General features: G+C 40.5%; 1 long non-coding RNA gene across 1 annotated transcript in view; it reads left to right on the top strand.

Moving 5' to 3' along the window:
- Positions 1–23,936, top strand: part of LOC112623738 — a 103,836-nt gene that overhangs the window by 66,345 nt on the left and 13,555 nt on the right. Inside the window, exon 2 of the long non-coding RNA XR_003119195.1 lies at positions 18,455–18,641. This is a non-coding gene — a long non-coding RNA (uncharacterized LOC112623738). The remainder of the gene's footprint in view (positions 1–18,454; positions 18,642–23,936) is intronic.

Raw genomic sequence — 23,936 nt, 5'->3', positions numbered from 1 at the left:
AACAGTACATCTGTGGCTTCCTTAGGTTTCTCCACTCCACCTCTCATTACTGTGTTTGCCCTTTAGGCTGTCCCCCAGTTTCCTGGGGTTTATTTATTTATTCATTTATTTATCCATTTTCTTTTTCTTTTCTTTTTTTTTTTTTTGGAGATGGAGTTTACTCTTGTTGCCCAGGCTGGAGTGCAATGGTGCAATCTTGGCTCACTGCAACTTCCACCTCCCCGGTTTAAGTGATTCTCCTTCCTCAGCCTCCTGAGTAGCTGGGGTTACAGGTGCCTGCCACCATGTATGGCAAATTTTTTGTATTTTTAGTAGAGATGGGGTTTCACCATGTTGGCCAGGCTGGTCTCAAACTCCTGACCTCAGGTGATCCACCCACCTCAGCCTCCCAAAGTGCTGGGATTACAGGAGTGAGCTACTGTGCCAGGCCATTCTGGGGTTTATTTCTGCATAACTACTTTGTTGATTAGAGAACAAGCAGTCAGTCCTTTCTTTGTCAACATGTTATCCTTGCTGCTGCCAAATACGACAGATTATTACAAATTAAAATGCCTGCAATGGTAGCATCTAAGATAAATTTCTGGGCCATGATAGTGACATAATGAGAAAGACATGTACATCCACGGGAAAACGTTACCCCACTGACTTCCTCTTTTTCCACCGAGACCCTTTTTAGTTGGTGTCCTAAGTGTGAGACTGCTCAGAAGACCCTGAAAGATTCCTGCCTACACTTCTGGGGGCCGATGCGAGTGTAAGTGTGCATGTGTGTGCATATATGCATGTGTGTAGAGGAGCCACTGCCCCATGTCCTTCTCACTCCACATCCACTCTCCCTCATCAACTCCACAGATCCATCAAAGGCAGAATCAGCACAGCACATGCTATAATCTGAATATTTGTCCCCCCTTCACAAATTCATATGGTAAAGTCTTCACCCCCACCAAGGTTATGATATCAGGACGTGTGGCCTTTGGGAGGTGATTAGATTCTGGGGCAGATCTAATCATGGGGGTGGAACCCTCATAAATGAGGTAAGTGTTGTTATAAAAGAGACCCCAGAGGCTGGGCACGGTGGCTTACACCTGTAAACCTAGCATTTGGCAGGCTGAGGCGGGTGGATCGCTTGAGGTCAGGAGTTCGAGACCAGCCTGGCCAACACGGTGAAATCCCATCTCTACTGAAAATACAAAAATTAGCTGAGTGTGGTAGCACACGCCTGTAATCCGAGCTACTCAGGAGGCTGAGACAGGAGAATCGATTGAACTTGGGAAATGCAGGTTGTAGTGCGCCAAAATCATACCACTGCACTCCAGCCTGGTTGACAAAGCAAGACTGAATCAAAAAAAAAAAAAAAAAAAAAAAGACCCCAGAGAGATCCCTTGCCCGCTGTGAGACTAGAGACTAGAGTGAGAAGACAATTGACTGTCTATGAGAAACCAGGCTCTCACCAGACACCAAATCTACTGGGGCCTTGATCTTGGACTTTGCAGCCTCCAGTACCATGAGAAATAAATTTCTGTTGTTTAAAACCCACCCAGTCTATGGTATTTTGTTATGGCAGCCTGAACAGACTAAGACAGCACATTTCAACTGTTTCAGAAACCTGTCTGAATAACTCTTGGGTATTTGAGAAAGCTTGTGTTATCATCTGTATGAGCAACAGTAAACATTATTTGTGATTTTATAAAGAGTCACGGAGAGACTGCCTAAAGAAAATTAAACAGAAAGAGGCTCTTGCCAATCAAAAAAAACTTTTTACTCCCAAAAGAAATCTTGACCAAGGTAAGTTGCTTCACAGATAGGAAGAGAACTCTCTATCTTTTCCATATCTTATCTGTTGCACCTGCACACAAAAACTAATGATTGGTCGTAAATGGTTAGCTGATGCTTCTGTATTGACTTGTGGTTTGCAGCAGCCTTATTTCCTTTGCTTTGTGACATCATTTTCCTGTTCATTTCCCACAGTTGTATATGTGGGTTTATGTGATGTACACTTGCCCAACAAATGGAAGAAATTATGTACCATGTTGGAGAGCTTTCAGGAATAGAATTTGGAACAAAGGGGTCAATACTTTCAGCATCCATAAAGCAAAAATGACTATGAGATAATTGATGAAGCATACTTCCTAGCCTGAGATGAAAGAACCCTGCTCGCTAAATGTTTTGAGTGAATGGTGGGAGTTCTCTCCATTACCCGTGGTCTTCCTGCTCCCCAATATAAACTTCTGTGTTGGTGGGCATGTTGGGCTACTGGGCAGAAGTTTATAATGCCCAAAGTGTTGATCAGGATTGAATAGCCACCAAGAAAAGTCATATCCATCAGCAAGAGAGAAGAGTGCTTCTTTGAGGTAGTGTGGTTTGAACGACCCATAAGAAACCCTGGAACTTTAGGGTACTGCTGTAATTCCTATGAAGGTGGGAAAGGGTTTGGGATATTCTATTTGGTCAAAAAGTCTTCACACTGGAAGCTGCTTCCCAAGGTAGCTTTGGCTCACTATAAAATTATAACCCTAAGAACCTCCCTCCCCCATGACTCTGAGAGCAGCTTGGAATTTCAAGAGTGTCAGAAGTGCTCCCGACTGATAGCTTTTACACCAAAGGAAGATACCAAGAGCTGTACTTTTGCTGACATTTTGTGTTATGAGGAGCACCTCTGGTAGTTGCTTACTGAAATTGTCTGCCACACTATTGGTGTTTCAGCTTGATAGTGAAAAATAAGGCACTTTGTAGTATTTTATTCCTGTTTTATGTCATTCTTTTCTCATGTTCTTCATGCATGAGATGATGCACTTGCAGCAATGAGAAACACTTACACGTTGAACTCAACACTTTACATTAAGTCCATCATCCAAGCAATTTTCACTCAGCACTTACCCGACTGTAGAAAGCGTAACCTCTTTTTTGCAGTCTAAGTTGTAGTTCTCAAAAAGATGTATGAAATAAGCCATTTTGTTATTACATAGCATCCACAAAGACTCAGGGACATTAGAGTCACATGGGATACAGTGATGTTTGGTCATGGTTATCAGCAAAGTCATCATTATACTCTGGGGAAACAGCAGTAGAAATGAGAAAACTAAAGATTTAGGCCCCAACCTACTGGTATATTTAAAAATCTTCAGGGGATTCAATTTTCCAGTATTTATGACAGTGCCTGGCATACAGGAAATGCTCAATAAATAAATATCTGTTGCATGGATGCCTACATGAATTCTTAGCCTGGGCAGAGCATGGGAGGACTCTTTACAGCATGGGTTGTGATACTCCTGCCTAAGAGAGCAGACACCCCTGCTGATAGGACAAATGCTGCCTCAACAGAGAGTGAGGGCAACTAGATGCATGGGAGAAGAGCTTTGTGGTTACAGTGATCCAACTCTTGAATATGGCCCTTCAGAGTCTGGTCTTACTCATCTATAAAATGAGATACATCATACAAGACTGAAGGAAGTATTAATAGAGTCACTATAATTGTGAAAGTATCTAGTATACTGCTTAATACTGTTCTGTGGACTTTCCATATGCTATTTTGGACACTTGGACAAAGATCAACGCATCACCATAATTGAGGGGTGAAAGAATAAGAATAAATATTTGCTGAGTATTTAAAATATATGTTAGGAATGTCAAATGCTATCTTCTGTTTACAAAAACTGTGAGATAATTGTTTGAATTATACAGATTAGTTGAGCTTCAAAATAAATAATATATCCAGCTAGTAAATAATGAAGCTATAATTTAAATCCGTGTCTTTCACATTCCCCAGTTTAGGCTCTCTTCTCTATAACATGATGCTGCCTCCCTATGGTTAGTGCAAACTGGGTGAGAAGAGTTCAGAGCTGTTGAGTTTTTCTACTTTTAGCATCCAGTTGATGTAACATAATTCTCTGCTTGTTCTCAAGAACCCCACATGTAAAAAAGGTCTGGGCAAGCCTTATATCTAACATCTAGTAGCCTATGGAAATTAATTTAAAATCAATTCTTGTCTTCAAGAAGTCAAATAACAACTCACATTTCTAATTCACTAATACAGTTTTTCTCGGTTTGAGTAAATTTCTATTTTAGCATTTCTTTGAGGTATTGATGTAATTTGTTTTTTCTTTTTTGCATTATAAGTTTGCTATCTTTCCAGAAGAAGCCCCTTCTCATGTTTTAGGGATGAATGAACCACATATGAATAAGTATACTATAATACATACATACACGTGCGTGCATATATATGTACAGAAGTGAAGGAGCTTATTCCTATGACTTCATTTCTTTTGTAGATGAAATGACCACACACATATCTGTGTGTGTAAGATATACATAAGTATGGATGGATTAATTAGGGTTCTTCAGAGAAACAGACCAATAGGAGGGAGAAAGAGAGAGAGAGAGAGAGAGAGAGAGAGAGATTATAAGGAATTGGCTCACACAATTATGGAGGCTAAGAAGTCCCATAATCTGCCACCCGCAAAGCTGGAGAACCAGACAGTGGTGAAATTTTAGCCTGAGTCCAAAGGCCTGAAAACCAGGGATGCAGATGGTGCAACTTCCAATATAAGTATGAGTGCCTGAGAACTGGGGGAGCCAATGTCCAAGGGCAGGAGGAGATTTCTGCCCTAGCTCAGACAGAGAGAGTGAATTTGCCATCCTTGCCTTTTTGCTCTGCTCAGGCCCTCAAGCATTAAATGATGGCCAACTGCATTGGTGAGGACAATCTTCTTTACTCATTCTGGCGATTCAAATGCTAATCTCTTCTGGAAACACCTTCACAGACACACTCAGTGATTTTTGTTTTTTGCTTTTATTAGTATTTTAAATTGACACATAATAGTTGTACATATTTATGGATACAGTGTGCTATTTCAATACATGTATATGACATATAATGATCAAATCAGATTAATTAGCATGTCCATCACCTCAAACATTTATCATTTCATTGTGTTGCAAGCATTCGTAATCTGCTCTTCTCGCTACTTGAAAATATGCAATAAATTTATTTTAATTACAGTCACCCTATAGTACTATAGAACTCTAGAACTTATTCTTCCTATCTAGCTGTAATTTTGTATCCATTAAGCAACTTCTGGCTATCCTCTTCCTACTTCAACATCCTTCCCAGTCTCTAGTAACCACTGTTAGACTCTCTATGAAATCCTTTTTAAGATTCCACCTGAGTGAGAACATGCAGTATTTGTCTTTCTGTGCCTGGCTTATTTCACTTAACATAGTGTCTTCCAGGTTCATCCACAATGCCATAAATGACAGCATTCTTTTTTTATGGCTGAATAGTATTTGCACATATCACATTTTCTTTGTCCATTCATCTGTTGATGGACACTTAGGCTGATTCCATATTTTAGCTATTGTGAACACACTTCAATAAACATGGGAGTGTACATATGTCTTTGACATACTAACTTCCTTCACTTTGGATATATACTCTATAGTGGGATTTCTGGATTGTGTAGCAGTTTTATTATTAGTTCTTGAGGAACCACTTCCTATTTTCCATAATGATTGCACCAATTTACACTCGCACTAACAGTGTATAAGCATTCCCTTTTCTCCACATCTTTGTCAACATTTACCTTTGTCTTTTTTAATAATAGTCTTTCTAAATGAGATAAGGTGACATCTTGCTGTGGTTGTGATTTTCATTTCCTGATGATGAATACTGTTGAGCATTTTTTTCATATACCTGCTGGCCATTTATATATCTTCTTTTGAGAAATGTCTATCCAAGTCCTGTCTTTACTTTTTAATGGAATTATTATTATTGTTGTTTTGTTGTTGTTTTTTTGCTGGTGAGTTGTTTGAGTTCTATGCATATTCTGGTTATTAATCTCTTATCAGATGAAGAGTTTGCAAATATTTTCTCCCATTCTGGTGGTTGTCTCTCCACTGTGTTGATCGTTTCCTTTGTGCAAAAGCTTTTTAGTTTCATATCATCCCATTTGTCTATATTCGCTTTTGTTGCCTGTTCTGTTGAAATCTTCTCCATATGATTTTTGCCCAAAGCAATGTCTTGAATCACTTCCCTGTTTTCTTCTATTAGTTTCATAGTTTCAGGTCTTACATTTAAATCTTTAATCCATTTTGAGTTGATTTTTTTTTTTATGGTGAGAGATAGGGGTTTAGTTTCATTCTCCTATATATGGATCTCTAGTTTCCCCAGTACCATTTATTGAAGAGACTGTCCTTCTACCAATGAATATTCTTAGCACTTTTGTCGAAAATAAGTTGCCTATAAATATGTGGATTTATCTCTGGGTTCCTAGAAATGATATTTTACCCACTATATGGGCATTCCTCAGGCCAGTCAAGGTGACACATAAAATTAACCATCACAATGTATATATATACATATAATGTGTACATATGTCAAGTTTATGTGTGTGCACATATATCATATATATAATATATACGTAGATTGAGTATATATCATATATATACGTTCTATATTGCATTATCAACAGGATTAACGTAAAATAAAGCATTATTTTTAAAACTTTGATTTGCCTCATGAGTCTTGTATCACTCTTATGGCCACCCAACATAGAGTTTTTCTTTCTATTCTGTTTCAACATGTGCACGAGTGTTAGAACAAATAATCATGAGCACTTCCTGAGAAATTGCTTTTGAGGGTCAACTGTCATTTCACAACATGAACCAGCTAGGCTTCAACCTCAGAAAAATTCCTGTATGTTGTTACCTTTAAAAACTTGAGAAAATATCCTCCCTAGTGGTCTGGGACTTCATAATGCACAAATCTTATCTTTTTCAAAACTTGGGTTCATCCGGTTATTAACACCACATGTGTTTCCAGGCAATGTGTTGTTAGGCTGCTGAGCCAGTCTTCCTAGTTGTAGGCCCATTGTGATGACTCTTGCATCCTGGGTCAGTGGTCTCTCATTTCAAAGGCATAACAGGTCTGGTCAAACAAGCTGAAGAAGAGAACTGCTGGTTCTGATCTGTCTGACAGTGCAACTCCTCAGTCTGAAATGAAGAGCACATAGGAATAAAGATTGGCATAAAATGGCTAAGATGACATGGCTTCCACGTGCCCTCTCTCCCATTGTTCCTCATGTCTTTGGCTTCTGTAGAAAATGAATGCCAATTGTCCAGACTTCCAGTGTGAGGGAGAGAGGTGACAGTGATGACATGCCAACAGTATGGCCTTTTGGGTGGACTGTTCAGTGAGCCTTCTATTTTAAGTTATGAAAGGGCCCTAGAAGCTGCCACAGAGCCATCATTTCTGCTAACACATGTCTACACTGAACAGTACCACTGCCTTTCTTCACTGTCCCTCATTTATTATCATTTCTGGGAGGATTTTGACAACTGAGTTTCCCATTGGATTACTAAGTAGGAGCTTTGTAAACCACATTGGCCTCAAGTTTATATCAACACTACCCCTTTATATGATATATATTTTTCAAAATCTTTTATTTGATTATTCATGAGACAAAACAAACTAAAGTTGTCTACTTACAATAGGATTTCTTTTTCAATTACTTCATTTAGAGATGGAGCCAGCTGGGGGAGTGTTGAGGTAGATTGAACAGTAAAGAGTAGACTGCAGCTGATTTAACTTCTCTTCTGTCCAGGTAAGTCCGAATCTCAGAGTGAAGGCTAGACTTCATCGCCATCATCATCAAACATAATTTGAAGCACTCTTCGCATATGGTTGGAATGAGTGACCGTAAAGTTCAGTTCAGTGTTTCTGAGAGCTATTTTGGGTCATGGGGGTTGGTCTGCATCTTGCCCTATGTTCAGCACAATGAAAGGTCAAAGACAGATTGGTCAGGCCCATTAATGAGCTTTTAGTACAAACTAAGACTTCTTAAACATTTTTCAAATCATGCAAACTTAGAAAATGATAATATTTTATGTTACTTGGATAAATGGACAAAGATGCCATTGCCACTGGCCCAGGAACTATGACTCAGGGTCCCACATGGCTGCCATAGGGCCAACGAAAGTACTCCTATGACCCATTAATGGCACAGCATTGCACATTTGCTGCCAATTGTGAAGCACTAATTGAAATTATATTGATGGACCACAAGTGTACCTGCTGACAAAATTCTATTGTCTATATGATGTTTGAAATATTCCCTAAATTAATGATTGCATTTAAATATTCAACAAATGTTAAATTCCATTGTTGACTGTTCTTTGTGAGGTCTTGCAGCTCAGTTAACCCTGAAGACACATAAATATTACAGGGAAGTGAGAAATCTGTCACAAAACATGTCAAGGTTTTGTTACTACTAGATGCCTCTAAGCCATGGACCCACTGTTTTCAGAGTAACCAGAAATTTGATAGGACTGTTTCTGCTTAGGTACCTCCAATAAGATAAATCCCAATCAAATTCAAAAAGTAAATCAAATGGTCCATTGGACATGGGGGCATGGGAAGAGACTTGTAGGGGAAGTAACTAGATAGTGTTGTCCAGGGTTTTTTCAGATTATAGCAGCCCTTAGTAACTCTTTTAAATGGTGAATATTAATAGTAGACTCAAGCCCCACCCTATAAGGATGTTCCTCAGAAGAAGTTTAATGTCTTCAGTCAACTGTGGTTGCTGTAACAAAATACCATTAACTGGGTGGCTTATAAATAACAGAAGTATATTTCTCACAGCTTTAGAGGCTGGGAAACCCAAGACCAGGGTGCCAGCATGGTTGGGTTCTGGTGAGGTCCTCTTTTGGATTGCAACTTCTCTCTGTGTCCTCATGAAAGAGGCAAATAAACTCCCTCAGCCTCTTTTTACAAAGGCACTAATCACATTCACAATGGCTCTATCTTCATGTCTTAATCATTATCTAAAGGCCCCACCTTTTAATATCATCATCTTGAGGGAGTAGAATTTTAATATAGGGATTTCAAAAGAATACAAACATTCCGACCATAGGATCTAATGTTCTCATCCTTCAAGACAGGAGTCTGAAGCCACTTCCTCTTTAAGGTTTCTTGCTATGCTTCCCCAAATCCTCCTTCTCAAGGAAGCATCTGGTTCTTCCTTTAATCCCAGCCCTTCCCGAGTTGCACAGTAATTGCTTTTACAGAGTACAAAATCCTTAAAAGTTAGGTCCAAGTCTTTTTTTTTTTTTTTGAGACAGAGTCTTGCTCTGTCGCCCAGGCTGGAGTGCAGTGGCGAGATCTCGGCTCACTGCAAGCTCCGCCTCCCGACTTCATGCCATTCTCTTGCCTCAACCTTCTGAGTAGCTGGGACTACAGGAACCCGCCACCATGCCCAGCTAAGTTTTTTGCATTTTTAGTAGGGACAGGGTTTCACGGTGTTAGCCAGGATGGTCTTGATCTCCTGACCTTGTGATCCGCCCACCTCGGCCTCCTAAAGTGCTGGGATTACAGGCGTGAGCCACCGTGCTTGGCCAGCGGGGTCCAAGTCTTATGCATGTCTAAATCCGTAACATCTTGCAAGAATCCAATCAACTAGAAAATAAATGAGTGATAGATAATGTAGAGTATAAAATTTGGGGGAAAATTTAGTTTGATATTATGTAATTTAATTCATTATGGAAAATAAGCTGGTCTAATAGACTAGATGTAAGCTGCTACCAATTTACAAACATTGCTTTCTAAAAGTTTATTTTATTAAGTCACTTGTGGAGAACTTGGAAAGTGTTTCTTGGAGAAACATTCTTATATGTGGTGAGTAGGTTCCCATCCAAACTATAAAAGTTAATGTAACTGAGAATATCACCAAATCATAAATCATAAGACTCGCATAGCAAGTCTAAAATCTGAACCTGGGGAGCAGGAGGCTCAGAATGCAGAGATGAAGTCAAAGGGTCTGTCTGCTGTCATTTGTGTAGGTTGGCCCTTGGAATTATTTTGGAAAAATGAATATTCAATAGTCTCCTATTTGTCTATAAATCAAAAAGTATCTAAGCCAGGACTTAATTAATTTAGAGGTTTATTTTACAAAGTCAAGGACCACGGCCTATGACACAGCCTCAGGAGGCCCTGAGAACATGTGCCTAACGTGGTCGGGGTGCAGCTTGGTTTTATATATTTTAGGGAGATAGAAGTTATAGGGAAAGATATAAATCAATACATGTCAGGTATATATTGGTTCAGCCCAAAGTGGGGTTGAGGGTGTTGCAGGGAGGCTTCCATAGGTGGATTCAAAGATTTTCTGACTGGCAATTGGTTGAATGAGTTAAGCTATGTGTGAAGAGTGGAAGTCAGCATAAAGAAATGCTTGAGCTAAGATAAGAGGGTTATGGAAGCCAAGGTTCTTATCATGTAGATGAAACCTCCAGGTAGACTTCAGAGAGAACAGATTGTAAATGTCTTAAATATCTTTTATCTGACCTTAAAAGGTACGACACTCTCCAGAAAAGACCTAGTAGGAGAAAGGAGAGCCATTTCAAAATATGTCAAAAATACATTTTGGAGTAAAATACTTTGATTTCCCTCAGGGACTGCTATCTATCATGTGACGCTATACTAGAGTCAGGTTGGAATTTTGTATCTTATTGCTACAAAGTGTCTGTTTTGTCAGTCTATGATCTTTATTTTATTTTAATGTTGGTCATTTGTGCTTAAACTCCAAAGGGAGGAGGGTATGTAACAAAGCAAGAGTGTCTATCCAATTGCCCTTTCTGTCTTGGTCTCAACTAGTTTTTCAGGTCTCTTTGGGATCCCCTTGGCCATGAGGGGGTCTGTTCAGTTGGTTGGGGGCCTTAGAATTTTATTTCTGGTTTACATAGCTTAGGACACTATTTTGCCTCACTCCAGATCTGTCCTATTTCCTAAAATACTGCACTTTAAAACATATCCCCTTTAACCCGAGTCATAACACAGATTTTCTCACTGAACAAGATCTCAAGTATGCAGAAGACAAGCTGATCACAACGAATCCCACAAAAGTGAATGACTTATTCATGAGATGCTTGCTGTAAGTGGCGATTGAGGTTAATCCTCTAAACTGCTCTTGATTTCCACAAATTTTACCTGGCTTTGAGCATCCACAGATCCTCTCAATGCTCTGTTATTTCATTCGGACTTTCCTGGAAATAGAATGTGAGGGCTACCTTTAGCCTGGCAGGAGTGACCCTCTGTGTCATTCCTGGATCATTTATTTATAAGCCACGGATGGGCAAGTCTGGTACTGTCTGTGCTCAGGAAGGCTGACTAATGCTCCCACCCCAAGGCAGAGCAGGAATGCAGATCCCAGAGCCTTCAGAAGGCAGCTCCTGCCATGCCTGTGACAGCCTAGGGGACCAGGGAGCCACCCTGGGGTTTGGAGGCTTGAGCTAATGACACACAGCCGCCTGGCTGTGGTTACCGGCTGCTCTGCCAAGGTTGTACAGCTGGTTGCCTCTGTGTTGGAAGATGCCGATGCCCCCTGCCGTATCCTGGGTTGCCAAGGGGAGCAGCAGTTCCAGTAGGTTTTAAAAAGAGCACAATTTATCTTTTCTCTGAGGCAGCCTTGTTTCTTTGTTTGTGGCAGGTCCCTGTCAGCTCAGGTTGTGGTTATGCAAGTTTTGTATACCAAGCCATCTGTCTTCCTGAGGGGCAGGGCTGATTTGTAGGGAAGGCTATATAGACAGTGGTTAGTGCTGACGTAACTTGGATTTTGCTTCAAACTTGGACTTCTAGAATATTCTGTACTGTGTTTTCTTCTTTGCATGGGCAAGCAGTCTGTGTATCTTTTTTTCTTCATTTTTGCCTGGAGTGTTTGTTTACCATAGAGCTGTGTAATACCATACACATTTCTTTAACTCTCTTAATCTCCTCAAATGAAGATTGTTTTTCCTTCTATTCAGCTTCTCTCTCTACAGCTGCCAGAAGTTCTTCAAGTTTATGCTTTTATTAAATATTTAAGCACATATTTTCAGGGATGAAGCATATTCTCAGCTCAGAGCTGTGTTAGCAGAAGCATCTCTTCTGCCGGTGGGGAGCCGAGTTTCTGGCAGGCTCGTGAAGTGACCTCACGTAATCAGTGGGAAATAGAGAGATGCAAAGAGTTATGTTATTTGAAGCTTCAAACTGGCCCTTATTCCTAGAAGGCACTTGGAAGTCAGCAGCAGTGTAGGGATATGCAATTCCAGGGTCGGCACCACAGAATTAAAGTGAAATGAATAATACATGGTGATTTAAAGTGAAATGTGTACCTCCTGAAAGAAAATGGTGACATTTAAATTCTTGCAACCAAGGCAAAAATATTTTATTCAGTGAACAGGCTCTTGCAAGTAAAGTTTGCAAATGAGAACTTCTTTAACATTCGTGTGGAATGGTCTAACCCCCATTAATTGTTTATGGAGCACCTGCCATGTGCTCAAGCTGGTTGTAGAGAGGAACTGGTTTCAGAAATAGCATCAAGAATGGCCTCTGTGACTTTGCCAGAATATCGAGGAATGAATCCAAGCCTGTCAGATAATGTTTCTTCTGAATCCTGCCCTTTCCCTGACCACAACTGCAGGGCAAGTGGTGCTATCTTTTAAAAGGAAAAGTACAGCACAGAAGATGTATTAGGCAGGGTTTCCAGAGAAACAGAACCAATCTAGTTGTATACAGTTAACCCTTGAATAATATGGGTTTGAAATTTATGGGTCTGTAGATTTTTTAAAATATATATATTGGATTTTTTTTTTGAGATTTGTGAAAGATTGAAAAAACTCACAAACTATGTAGCCCAGTATTATTTTAAAAATTAAGAAAAAGTTAGGCATTCGTGAATTCTATTCTATTTATGTGTTAATTGACCGTTTATGTTATTAGAAAGGCTTCCAGTCAACAGTAGGCTATTAGTAGTTAAGTTTTGGGGAAGTCAGAAGTTATATGCAGATTTTCAACTGTGTAAGGGATTGATACCCCTAATCCCCGGGTGGTTCAAGGGTCAACTGTATCTGTATCTCTACAGTTGACCCAGTGAAAAAAGTATTTATTATACACTGAGCCATTTCATAATCAAGGATTGACTCACACGATTATAGAGGCTAAGAAGGTTTACCGTTTCTCCTGGTCTGGGCATGATAAGGGCCTAAAGGCCAATGGTTGGTGATCAATCCCCCAGGTACAGCACCAAACCTGACCTCATGTTCCAGAAAAGAGTAAGCAGACACCTGCTTTCATTCTTGTACCTGAATTTCTGTGGCATTAGATTCCCACTTTCTCCTTCCAGTCTCTCAAGAGACTATGTTTTGCCTCTTAGGTCTACTTACATAAATGGGTACCTAGAATGTGCCACCAAACCCTCTCCAAGTTGCCTCTCAGCCTACCTGTCTGCTACCTCTCACCTACCATAACACTTCTTAGTACTTGTCTGCCTCCCTAGATTTAATTCTTTTCATTTCCCACTGCTGAGCTTTCACCTCCGGGCCCCTCACCTACAACACACACACACTCCAAGCTTTGTAAGAAATGTAATGTACCTTTGACCTAATTCCCTCTTTGCTGCTGGCTATTCAATCATCTTTTAATTTTTTCAATCTTCTATTCTAAATGATTAAAGTCCCCATGAAAATTACAAATATTGCTTTGAATTTAAGTATCTACTATTTCACTGTTTTGCTTGTTTCTTTTATTTCAAAGCAATCTGTTGCCTCTTCCTGGAATAACCTAGAACATCCTCCTTCTAGATCAGAACTGTTGCTCTAAAGTTATGGTTTCTCTTCATGGACCACCCTCCCTGCTCTAAGCTTCTTGCTCTTATATGTGACCACCCTTCTCCAAAATTCTGACAGTTTTAGGCACCCTGTGCCTTTTTGATGATGTCAGGCTTGCAAATCTTCAGGTTTGTTATGAGGTGAATAATTTAATCACTTAGCATCTTTTTAAAAAGACCAGAGTTAGTTTTATGCACAACATATGTTAAAATACATTTAATTTCACACATAGATATACATTAAAAAATAATTTTCCTCACAGTCGCTGATTACAGTCTACTTGAGCAGAGATGACTAACACACATATATTATTAATTCTGGAACAATATAAGGGTGCAATGTTAGGTGCTAACTCACATGGCGCTATCAATAAGCAACCAAGAAGTACAGGGAAGTATTAGAAAACATAAAAGCAGGAGGAAGAAGGAGTGCGGGGAAGTATGAGAAGAAGCGAAGGAGATTGGCTGCTCATTGGAAGTTGGTCTGCCTAGGCATGAGGCATACAAGGCTATCTCAGTTCTTCACTGGACTGTGAAGGAATGATCCTTGAAGACTAGAAGGATTTAAACAGGAAAAGGGAAGAATGGAGAGCGTGTAGGGAGAGAAAACAATCAAACAAAGGCAAAATTAAAAAGCAGAGATATGTTTTTGTTTTAGGGGAGAGGGATATTGTCGGATTGGCTGACAAGCATATGGCAGGAAGTGATGGAAATAGGTTTAAACAAGTAGAGTGAGTCCCAGTAATGCAAGACCTTAACCACCAGCCATGAGGCCTTGAACTTCAGAGGCTAAGGCATAGGCATTTTGTGTTGAAAATGATCACTTGGACACAGGAAGGGGAACATCACACATTAGGGCCTATTGTGGGGAAGGGGGAGGGGGGAGGGTTAGCACTGAGAGATATACCTAATGTAAATGACGAGTTGATGGATGCAGCACACCAACAGGGCACATGTATACATATGTAACAAACCTGCACGATGTGCACATGTATCCTGGAACTTAAAGTATAATTAGAAAAAAAAAATAAATAAATAAAACGGGGCAAGGGGGAAGGGATTGAAATATCTCTTCTCCTTCTCTTTACCTCCTTTGATGTAATGTGATTTTATTCTGTGATATATAAGACCTGAATGGAGGTGACTGAAGTAATTGGGTACATGGTTAGTGGTGGAATCTGGATGTGAACTTCAGTCATGGTCTTGCTATTGTTCCATGAAGACAGGAAATATCTGTAAACCTATTTGGAAGCAACTTTAAAATTGTTGCATGTGGTTGGGTCTGACAGAATCCCTTGAATGAAGAGAAAAACGTAACTTTCTCCTGTGAATTTTCAGGGAAATGCAATTATTTCCTTTCACGTAGTATAAAAGCTCTTCAGAGGAATAAAGCATGCATAAGCCAAAAAAAAAAAAAAAAAAAGATTATGAAGAACGGAGACTGGAGAATCTGAACTCAGAAGCTGGGGACAATGGAGAGGTTATTCTAATTACAGATTTGTGAGACAATGAGGTTCTTCTTCAGCAATTTTTTCTTCAATAAAAGGCTTGAGAATGTTTTTTCTCCTAGAATTCCTTTTGATTGATATGAAACTTGGAGTATAGATACAATTGGAATAAGCCTTTTTATAAAAGAGGGTAATAAGGGGTTGGTTTGCATAGGCACAAAGGAATCACGTTTAACTTATTCTCTGACATTTTTCAAGTGCTCTAGAGGCAGGGGTGGTAAGGTTAATGACAGGTTAGAGTTACCATTTGGCTACATAGAACCACAAAGCAACGAATATTAAAACCATGCTTTCTCCCCTTGTTCCCTTCTCCTATATGTCCCCAGTAGTATGGACCATAAAGTGAGCTGATCTCACAAAGGAGCAGAAAGAAGTGATGTGAGGTTGCAGAATGACTTAAGAAAAGCCATAGTCAAAAATACGATTCTTCACAATATATAAGGAGATTTAAAACCTTAATATTCATTTTAAATTATTTTATTTTATCAATATGTCACATGCATATTATTATCCTGGCAGCTAATATTTATTTTTAAAAGGTTCTGGAATGCTGTTCTTGACGGTTTTCAGAATGGCACTCTAGCGGATTGCCTCTTAAAAGTGAAACAGTGTTCTTATATTGTAGCCTTTATCAGCAATAATATGGTAGATATTTTGAAGAACTTTTCATCAGTAAGAAAGTAGGGACCAGTAATTGATTAGATATATGAATAAAAGGTAGAAAGATGAAAGAAGCAATACCTCTTGGATAATGAGGACAATGAAGATTTTTATGAGAATAAGGCAAATTGGGGAGAGAAATTGTATTGCGAAAAATGGATTTGGTCTTGATTACAAGGAGTTAGGGCAATGTCAGAAAACCTAAGGAGAGGTGTTCAGGAGGCATGCTCAGTACCAAAGAGTGACCATTCTTGATTCTTGACCTGCTATTCCTGCGTGTGACAGGATCTCTGTGCACACTGGGTTGTTCTTATAGAGTAAGTTGTAAACACTACTTGAGTGATAAATGTCATGAGCTATTTAAACTGGTCACTAACACATGTATTTCTAAGTATTTATTTGTTTGTTTGTAAATGAATATACCTATATTAAAATAACTGGCTGACTTACGAGCTCTACCTTGTATGTTTGTCAATATTAAAAATAAATAAAATAAATATTTTCAGTGTTACCTCAGCAAGCCAGTAACAGTTTTCTACTATGTGATCTACAAATCTCAATTCAGTGGGAATGGAACTAGTATCAAATAAAAAATGTCATTCCTGGAATCCTTCCTGGAGCATGTCAGTAATACCAAGAAAAGAGCCAGTAGGCAGGGACAGGTTGCCAGAGTCCCCACTGAGGGTCCACAGTTGGAATGAACTGTCATTAATGAAGGGAACCAATGACCTGAGCCGGGCCATTACAAAGAATTGCAGAGCTTCTCAGAATTTTGTCAGAGTGCAATGAGGAAATGTAGAAGAAATCAAGGAGAAGTTTGAAAAACAGTAAGGGAATGAGTAGCAAAGAGGGTTAGGTTTAGCCTTCTCTTAAAAAGTTACTTTCAATATATTCATGTGAGGAAAATATAATATCAGAAATCCAAAGACTGGAGGACTTGTTATCCGGTGAAGAGGATACATTAGATTAAGTATCAATACTGAAGTACTAGGGTCTATGTATCTTTAAAATAAAAAATGCTGAATTTATAAATTTATGTTCGTCATTATGCCTAGGTGGGTTTGGGGCTTATATTTTGGAGGTGATTCCTGTCCATTCAAGAAATAATTTAAATACTTGAAATTTAGCCAAAATCTATTCTAAAAATAACAAAAATTTGTTATCTATGTAAATATTTTAAATTATAGAAATCAAAATGTGTTTTAGTAGCTATGATGTAGAGTAAGGAACCCAGTGATTAAGAAACGAGTCTTTGAAGGAAGGGAAGCAAATCTCTAGCAGAATATAAGCCAACAGCCTCGTATCATAGAAACCAACCTTCTAACGTGTCTCTAAAACTAATTTGTTCAAAGTCACATAACCATTAAGAGTGGAACCTAAACCCCTATTTTCTGATTGTCAAACATCAATATTAATTTTTGGTCCCCTGCTTCCACTTTGCTTTCATCTGTAGAACAGATTGAAACAATCTGCCTCTGACCTATTCTGTCATTGTTTGATCATCTTTCAAAGCCGAACTTGAGCTGTTTAATATTCCCTGCATATATCAGTTTGTCATTCAGAACAGTTTTGCTGGCTCAAATTTGTAACTTCAAATTCAGTGATGGTGCACCCTCCTTAAGTTAATAATTGATCTTTTAATCTTCTTAGAAGGAATGCTAATACAGACAGATAAATACACTTTATTCTCAATGCCTAGGGCTAAGAGAAAATTAAGAAGTAGCATTAAAGGAATTGTAGTCCCTAGCCTGGTGGACCCCAGACAGGTTAAATGAAATACCAGATGGTTGGCCTACCTTTTTCTCATACCTGAGTAGATTCCTTTCATGTCCTCTATCTGTAAGTGACTAATTAGTTTAGTTTTCATTGAGTGGGATCTCCTTTATTCTATTATCTGAGAAGGTATAACAAGTAAAGGAACAGTCCTTAAGCTATGGTAACGTAGCAGAGCTTGTGACAGTTGGACACAGTTGACTCAAAGAGGCAATTAAATCGAGTTTTATAAAGGAATTAGTAGGATTAATGAAAAGTAAAATGTTATGAAGCATCCTCGCATGATCTCACCAAACTTAGGCCTAAGGGGCAAAGGGTATAGGAGAAAAGTTAACTAAAGAAGATATAGTAGTTGTTACTGAGGTTTGCCTGGCTGTATCTGCAGCCTTCAGTTAACAAACAAACAAGAAAGAAAAGAAAAAACTCAAGCCACACTAGGGATGACTCACAGTGATAGAATCATGCAAACATGACCTAAACTTACTCTTCTTTCTCACCCTGACCTCCTGACAGTGCCTCCTGTGACTGAACCAACAGAAGTCAGGTGACAAGGGAGCCTTTAAAGCAGACATGGAGGCAGGTCCCTTGGGGCACCCAGTGCTCTCGAGGAGCATGGATCTGAGAGGCCAACAGAAAGGGCCTGGAGCAGAGGATGGTTGTGAGTGGGTTAAGGCAGTCATCTTTTTGTGGACCAATTTTGGTTATATCTGAGTGATGAATATCTGATCATTATGCCCTAACCTGAAGGCTGTTGCAAGAAGAGACCCACTGTTAATAACATACTCAGAACCTGAAAAGTTAGCATTACCACCAATCTCGAGTTCAGGTTGGGACCATACTTCATTCTTTTCTTCTCTTACATTTTTTTTTTTTTTTTTTTTTTAGGGTCTCACTCTGTAGCCCAGTCTGGAGTGCAGTGGCACAACCATGGCTCACTTCAGCTTTGACCTTCCAGGCTCCAGCATTCCTTCTGCCTCAGCCTCTGGAGCAACTGGGACCACCGGTGCACCCCACCACGCCCAACTAACTTCTTAATTTTTTTGTAGATACAGGGTTTTGCCCTGTTACTCAGGTGACTCTGAAACCCCTGGACTCAAGGGGTCCTTCCACCTCTGCCTCCCAAAGTACTGGGATTGAACCACTGCGACCAGTCCATTCTAATCATGGCTTAGACATGACCAACCCTGGGCCAAAACTGATAGGGCACCTCAGAAGGGAGCCCAACAGGAGGTCGGTAGCTTTCAGGAGAGTGAAAAGGATGAAAACAGTGAAGAAAGAGGTTCTTTCACAGTCAAGCTTCTTCTAGGGGATTGAAAACAAGAGTGAGATCAAGAGGGTTTTTTTGTTTTGTTTTGTTTTTTGTTTTTTCCAAATGAGCTGGCAAAGTTTCTTTAAAGCCAATTAAACATACCTCAGATTGAAAATGATTTCAAACAGTGGTTTTCTCATTTCAAATCAGTGGTTTAAGGTTCATTTGTGAGAAATCAATGTAACCACATTTATCCTTGGCCTAGTATTGAAAAAAATACAGTTACAGTAAAATGATTTTAGTCTTTTGAAACTGTGGGTAACATGAGTGATTCTGACAGAATGGAAATTTCAGGCTAAGTGTATGAAATTGCAATTCAATAATGATGTGGAATTTTTTTTTTTTGGAAGGTGCATTTAATCTAAAGGCATGTAGGTAATTTATGTGCAAAAAAATGTATATGTGTTCCAGTAAATGATGTGACCCTGAAACTTTCATGGGGTGGGCTTGATCACATTTTCACAACCCAGTACGTTTCCAGTGCTAGTTAAATAAATGCAGAGGGATAAGGACTGTGGTGCTGACAGCAAGCCTTGCAGAAACCAGCCCCAGCAGAGCATTCCCCTTCTGTTTTCCTCCTTTCAAGAAAAGGCATCAAGCATTCATTTGAAATTTGTCTCTTAATCTGTTTTCCATTGATGGCGGCAACTGAGAAGTTTTCAGCCCAGAAAAGTCAAGTTAAGTCAAACCAGTTTTGCTCACAACAAGCATACAAATTGGCTATTGTTTAAAAATCAGAACTTAGCCATATGCTTTGAATTTAGAAGTGGGATTACATACTAAAAAGCTGCATGATCCTTAAATCACCCTGTGTGTGTGTTGGTGTGTTGTGTGTGCGTGTGTAGTAGTGTTCTCTCAGCACCCTGTCTTACAGATGACCCTCAAACAAGGCAGCATGACAGTTACCACAGATTCTTCTACATTTACCCATAGATATGTCTCTTAGATACTGGAGAACACTGGAGAACTCTCTCCCTGAGAGAATATGTACAAAGTCCTATAAAGCAAATGGAAGATTTTGATAAAGTATTTTTAATAAATAACACTTGAATAAGTGTGTTCTTTTAAAATAAAAAACATGGTGTGAGAAGAGTATATCTTGAAGCTTCAGAAATTCCCCATGAGCTACTGTATATGTGTGAGAAAAATGTTCTACAGTCTAGAAATGAATACAAGAAAAAGAGTAAAGGGAGATCTCCCCAGACACCCCCTGAAGTGATTATAAGGTTGGATGAATTCAAAAGTAGCTCTAGGTTGGGTGCAGTGGCTCATACCTATAATCCCAGCACTTTGGGAGGTGAAGGCGACAGATCACTTGAAGCCAGGAGTTTGAGACTATAAGGTTCTTGTATTGGTCCGAACCCCTGGAGCGCACCAACAGACAACAGGAGGCTGTTTTAATGAACGCCTGGGTGCAGACAGACTGAGGCCTAAAATGGTGTCGGCACCAAATGAGGATGGGGCAGGGGTTTTATGGTCTCCTGGAACAGGAAGTGTCCCAGTCTGACGTGACTGCTACGTAGTACCCAGATGGCTTCTTTCTCAATCTTCAGGGGTACGTGTCTCTCGGCCAGGGTAGGTGTCTTCTGGCCGGCTCTCTTCCTGCTCCTGCTATCTTGCCGACTCACGTTGCTGGCTCAAGTAGCCTTGCACCTTGGGACTGGGCCTGAGAAGGGAGGAGTTACTCATCTCTTTAAGCTTTCAGGCCCCGGGGAGAATCTTTCATTCCTGTCTACTGGTTATAGAAAAAAGGGAAAGGGGGTGACTTTCTCAATAATTACTTCAGTCATGACACAGAGGGAGGCGTGGGCATCTTGGAAAAAGAAGAAACTTAATTTGTGGTGTATTCGTGAGAGACTGGTTGGTATCCATCATGTCGTTGTAGCAGGAGCATCGTCTGGATTGTATGGCAGTTAACTGTAGTTTCAACAAGAATTTTAATGGCTTTTATTATCAGTGGGATAACACAAGGGAGAAACAGGAGAAGCCCAGTGATGAAGGTTACTGTCCTTACCAGTGTTTTAAATCCTCCTAAATTAGAGAACCACCTTCTAGAAGATTTGTTGGGTCTCATCCCTTCCAGGTTTGGACTGGTACATGGGTTACTTTTCTGATGTTTGAAGTGATTTCTAGAACTGCTTTTCTGTTATCGTCTATGTTAAGACAGCAATGAAAGATTTCAAACTTACCACACACCCCACTTTCTTCTGCTAATAAACAGTGTAATGCTAGCCTGTTTTGACACATTGCTGCATGCATTACGTTTTGTTGTTGTGTGGGCATTTCCAGGGCTGAGGCGGTTTGGTTAGCGATTATCTCTAGAACCACCTGTAGTCTAATTATTCTATTTAGCAAGTATATGGGAGTACAATAACCCCATGAACCATCCTCAGCCCAAGTGGCACGACCATAATATTCAATGATCTGTTGCGGAGGTCGTTCATACTCTTGCCATCTTTGGCTTCCTTCTACCTTTAAGGATCATTTTTCTTTGTTTAGGTTCTTAAATACAGGGACTCTGAGGGTGTTGCCCACTGTTAATGTTTTAGAGGAAGGAGTAGCCTTGGGGGTGAGCTTGACCCTGGTGTGATGGACCCAGTGGAGGAGTCCTTGGACTCTCACTGTAGTTGGCATGCTGAGTATCACAGTGTAGGGGCCTGGCCACTTTGGTTGTAGCTATTGGTGAGGGTTGGGTTGGCAGATAAACACATCTGTGCCTGCAAAACAGTTATGTTGAGAGGACAAGGATCTGTCGACAGGAAGAGGCATGGTCTCATCTGCTGCTTCATGAATGAAAGACCGTGTCTGGATTAAGGAGTGGAGGTAATTCATGAGTGACTCAGAGTCTGGTAAGGATGGAGGCCCTAAAACAAAAGTTCGGCCATACATGATTTCAAAGGGACTACAAAAAGAGGGTTCTTTTGGTGTTGTGTGGAGTCTTATGAGGGTGAACGGGAGATATTTTTGTCCAAGACTAGCAGGTTCCTAGAGCCAGCTTGCTGAGTTGGGCTTTAAGGACAGAGTTAATTTTTCAACTTTGCCTGAAGATTGAGGCCTGTAGGGTGTGTGGAGAACCCATTTTATACCTAAGGATGTAGAGACACCGTGGATAATTTGGCTGATGAAGGTCGGCTCGTTTTCAGACTGGATGGATGTTGGGAGTCCGAAACGGGGAATTATATACATGATGAGAGTTTGTGTGATGACATTTGAACCTTCTGAAGTTGTTGGGAATGCTTCTACTCGTGTGGAGAAAGTACAGACACAGACTAGAAGATAGTGGAACAATTTATCGGGCAGCATGTGAGTGAAGTCTACTTGCCAATCTTGCCTCGGTACTTGGCCCTGGGCTTGGTGGGTATGAAAAGGCGGCAGTCAGAGGGAACCCTGGAGTGATACTGTGTGGCAGAGAGAGCAGGATTGGGTAATCTCTCGAACACAGCTGGAAAGGTGAGGACAAGTGAGGATAGGGCGGAGAAGTTGCAGGAGAGGTTTGTACCTGACATGGAAAGAGTTGTGGAGGCTTTAGAGGATAGATTGTTTGAGAGTGAGGAAGAACGAAGAACCCTTCCTTGACATACTATGGTCCTTGCTTTTGAAGGTTTTGGGCTCGGAAGTCCTCCTTTTCTTCTGAGGAGTAAGGAGGAGAGAACAAGGACAGGGACAAAGCGTGGCCGGGTTTAGACAGGACCTGGTTAGCATGGTGATGTGGGAAGTCTCTATGAATAGAACATACAGTTGGAGGAGCTGTGGGGCAGAGATGAGACAGTACACTGTGGTGAGCTAGCATGTCTTTGATGTTATGGGTTGAATAAACTGTTAGGTTTGCATGGAGAGATAGTTTTAGGCTTCCAAGGGTGAGGACAGCGGCTGCTGCCAATGCTCAGAGGAAGGCAGACCATCTGAGAACTGTGGCTTGAAGCTGTTTAGAGAGGTAGGCAAAAACCTGGAGGGTGGGTCCCTTAAGACTAGGTCAGAACACCTAGCTCAATTCCACACCATTCATCAGGATAGAGGGAGAAAAGTTTGGTGAACTCTGGGAGAGTGAGGACAGGAGCTGAGGTGAGAGCTTTCTGGAGTAGACGGAAAGGTTGGGTAATAGGCTGTGCGGGGTTTGAAGGCTCAGAGAGAGGGCCTTTAGCTGCTTGGTTAAACGGTTTGGCAAGTAGACTGAAGGAGGGAACCCAGAGCCTAAAATATCCCACTAGTCCTAGAAAGGAGATAATTTCTTGCTTAGTTTGTGGAGGCAGGAGGGACTGGAGGAGGGATATGCAGTTGGTTGTGAGCCCTCGGGTTCACGGGGTAAGAGCTAGGCCTAGATAGGTGACTGAGGGGGTGCATATTTGTGTTTTCTTAGGGGAGACCCAATACCCCCATTCTGCCAAAAAGTTTAAAAGGAAGAGATAGTATGGGAGTTGCGGTGTCTTGGAGAGGGGCTACACAGGAGCAGATCATTAGCACATTGAGGGAGAGTGGATGTCTTTAGGGATAAGGTACAGAGGTCATGAGCAAGGGCCTGTCCAAAAAGGTGGGGGTTGCCTCTGAAACCTTGAGGTAGTACACTCCAGGTGAGCCAACGTGAAAGGTAGGTGTCAGAGTTTTCCTAAGTAAAGGCAAAGAGGTTTTGGGAATCAGGGTGTAAAGGAATTGTGAAAAAGAGCATCCTTTATGTTTAGAACAGAAAAAGGGGTGGCATTGAAGGGAATTGCGGAAAGTAAAGTATATGGGTTAGGAACTACTGAACATACTGGGAGTACAGCTTGGCTAGTGAGTCTGAGGTCCTGGACAAAGCAATAAGTTCCATCTGGCTTTTTTACAGTTAGAGAGGGTGTGTTAAAAGGGGAGTTTGTTGGGCAGAGTAGGTGACTGGCGAGGAGGCAAGAAATGATAGGCTTTAGGCATATGAGAGCTCCTTAAGGGATGGGATCCTGCTTCTGTGATAGGAACTGGTGGGCTCTTTAAGGGTAATGCAGACAGGGGTGTGGTGTTCTGCAACTGAGGGTGTGAAGTATCCTAAACAATGGGGTTAACTATGGATGGGGAATAAGGAAAAGTTGC

Source organism: Theropithecus gelada, chromosome 4, assembly GCF_003255815.1.
Source record: "Theropithecus gelada isolate Dixy chromosome 4, Tgel_1.0, whole genome shotgun sequence".
NCBI lineage: Eukaryota > Metazoa > Chordata > Mammalia > Primates > Cercopithecidae > Theropithecus > Theropithecus gelada.
Note: the sequence above shows the minus strand (reverse complement) of the source record. Positions and strands in the feature narration are given on the sequence as shown.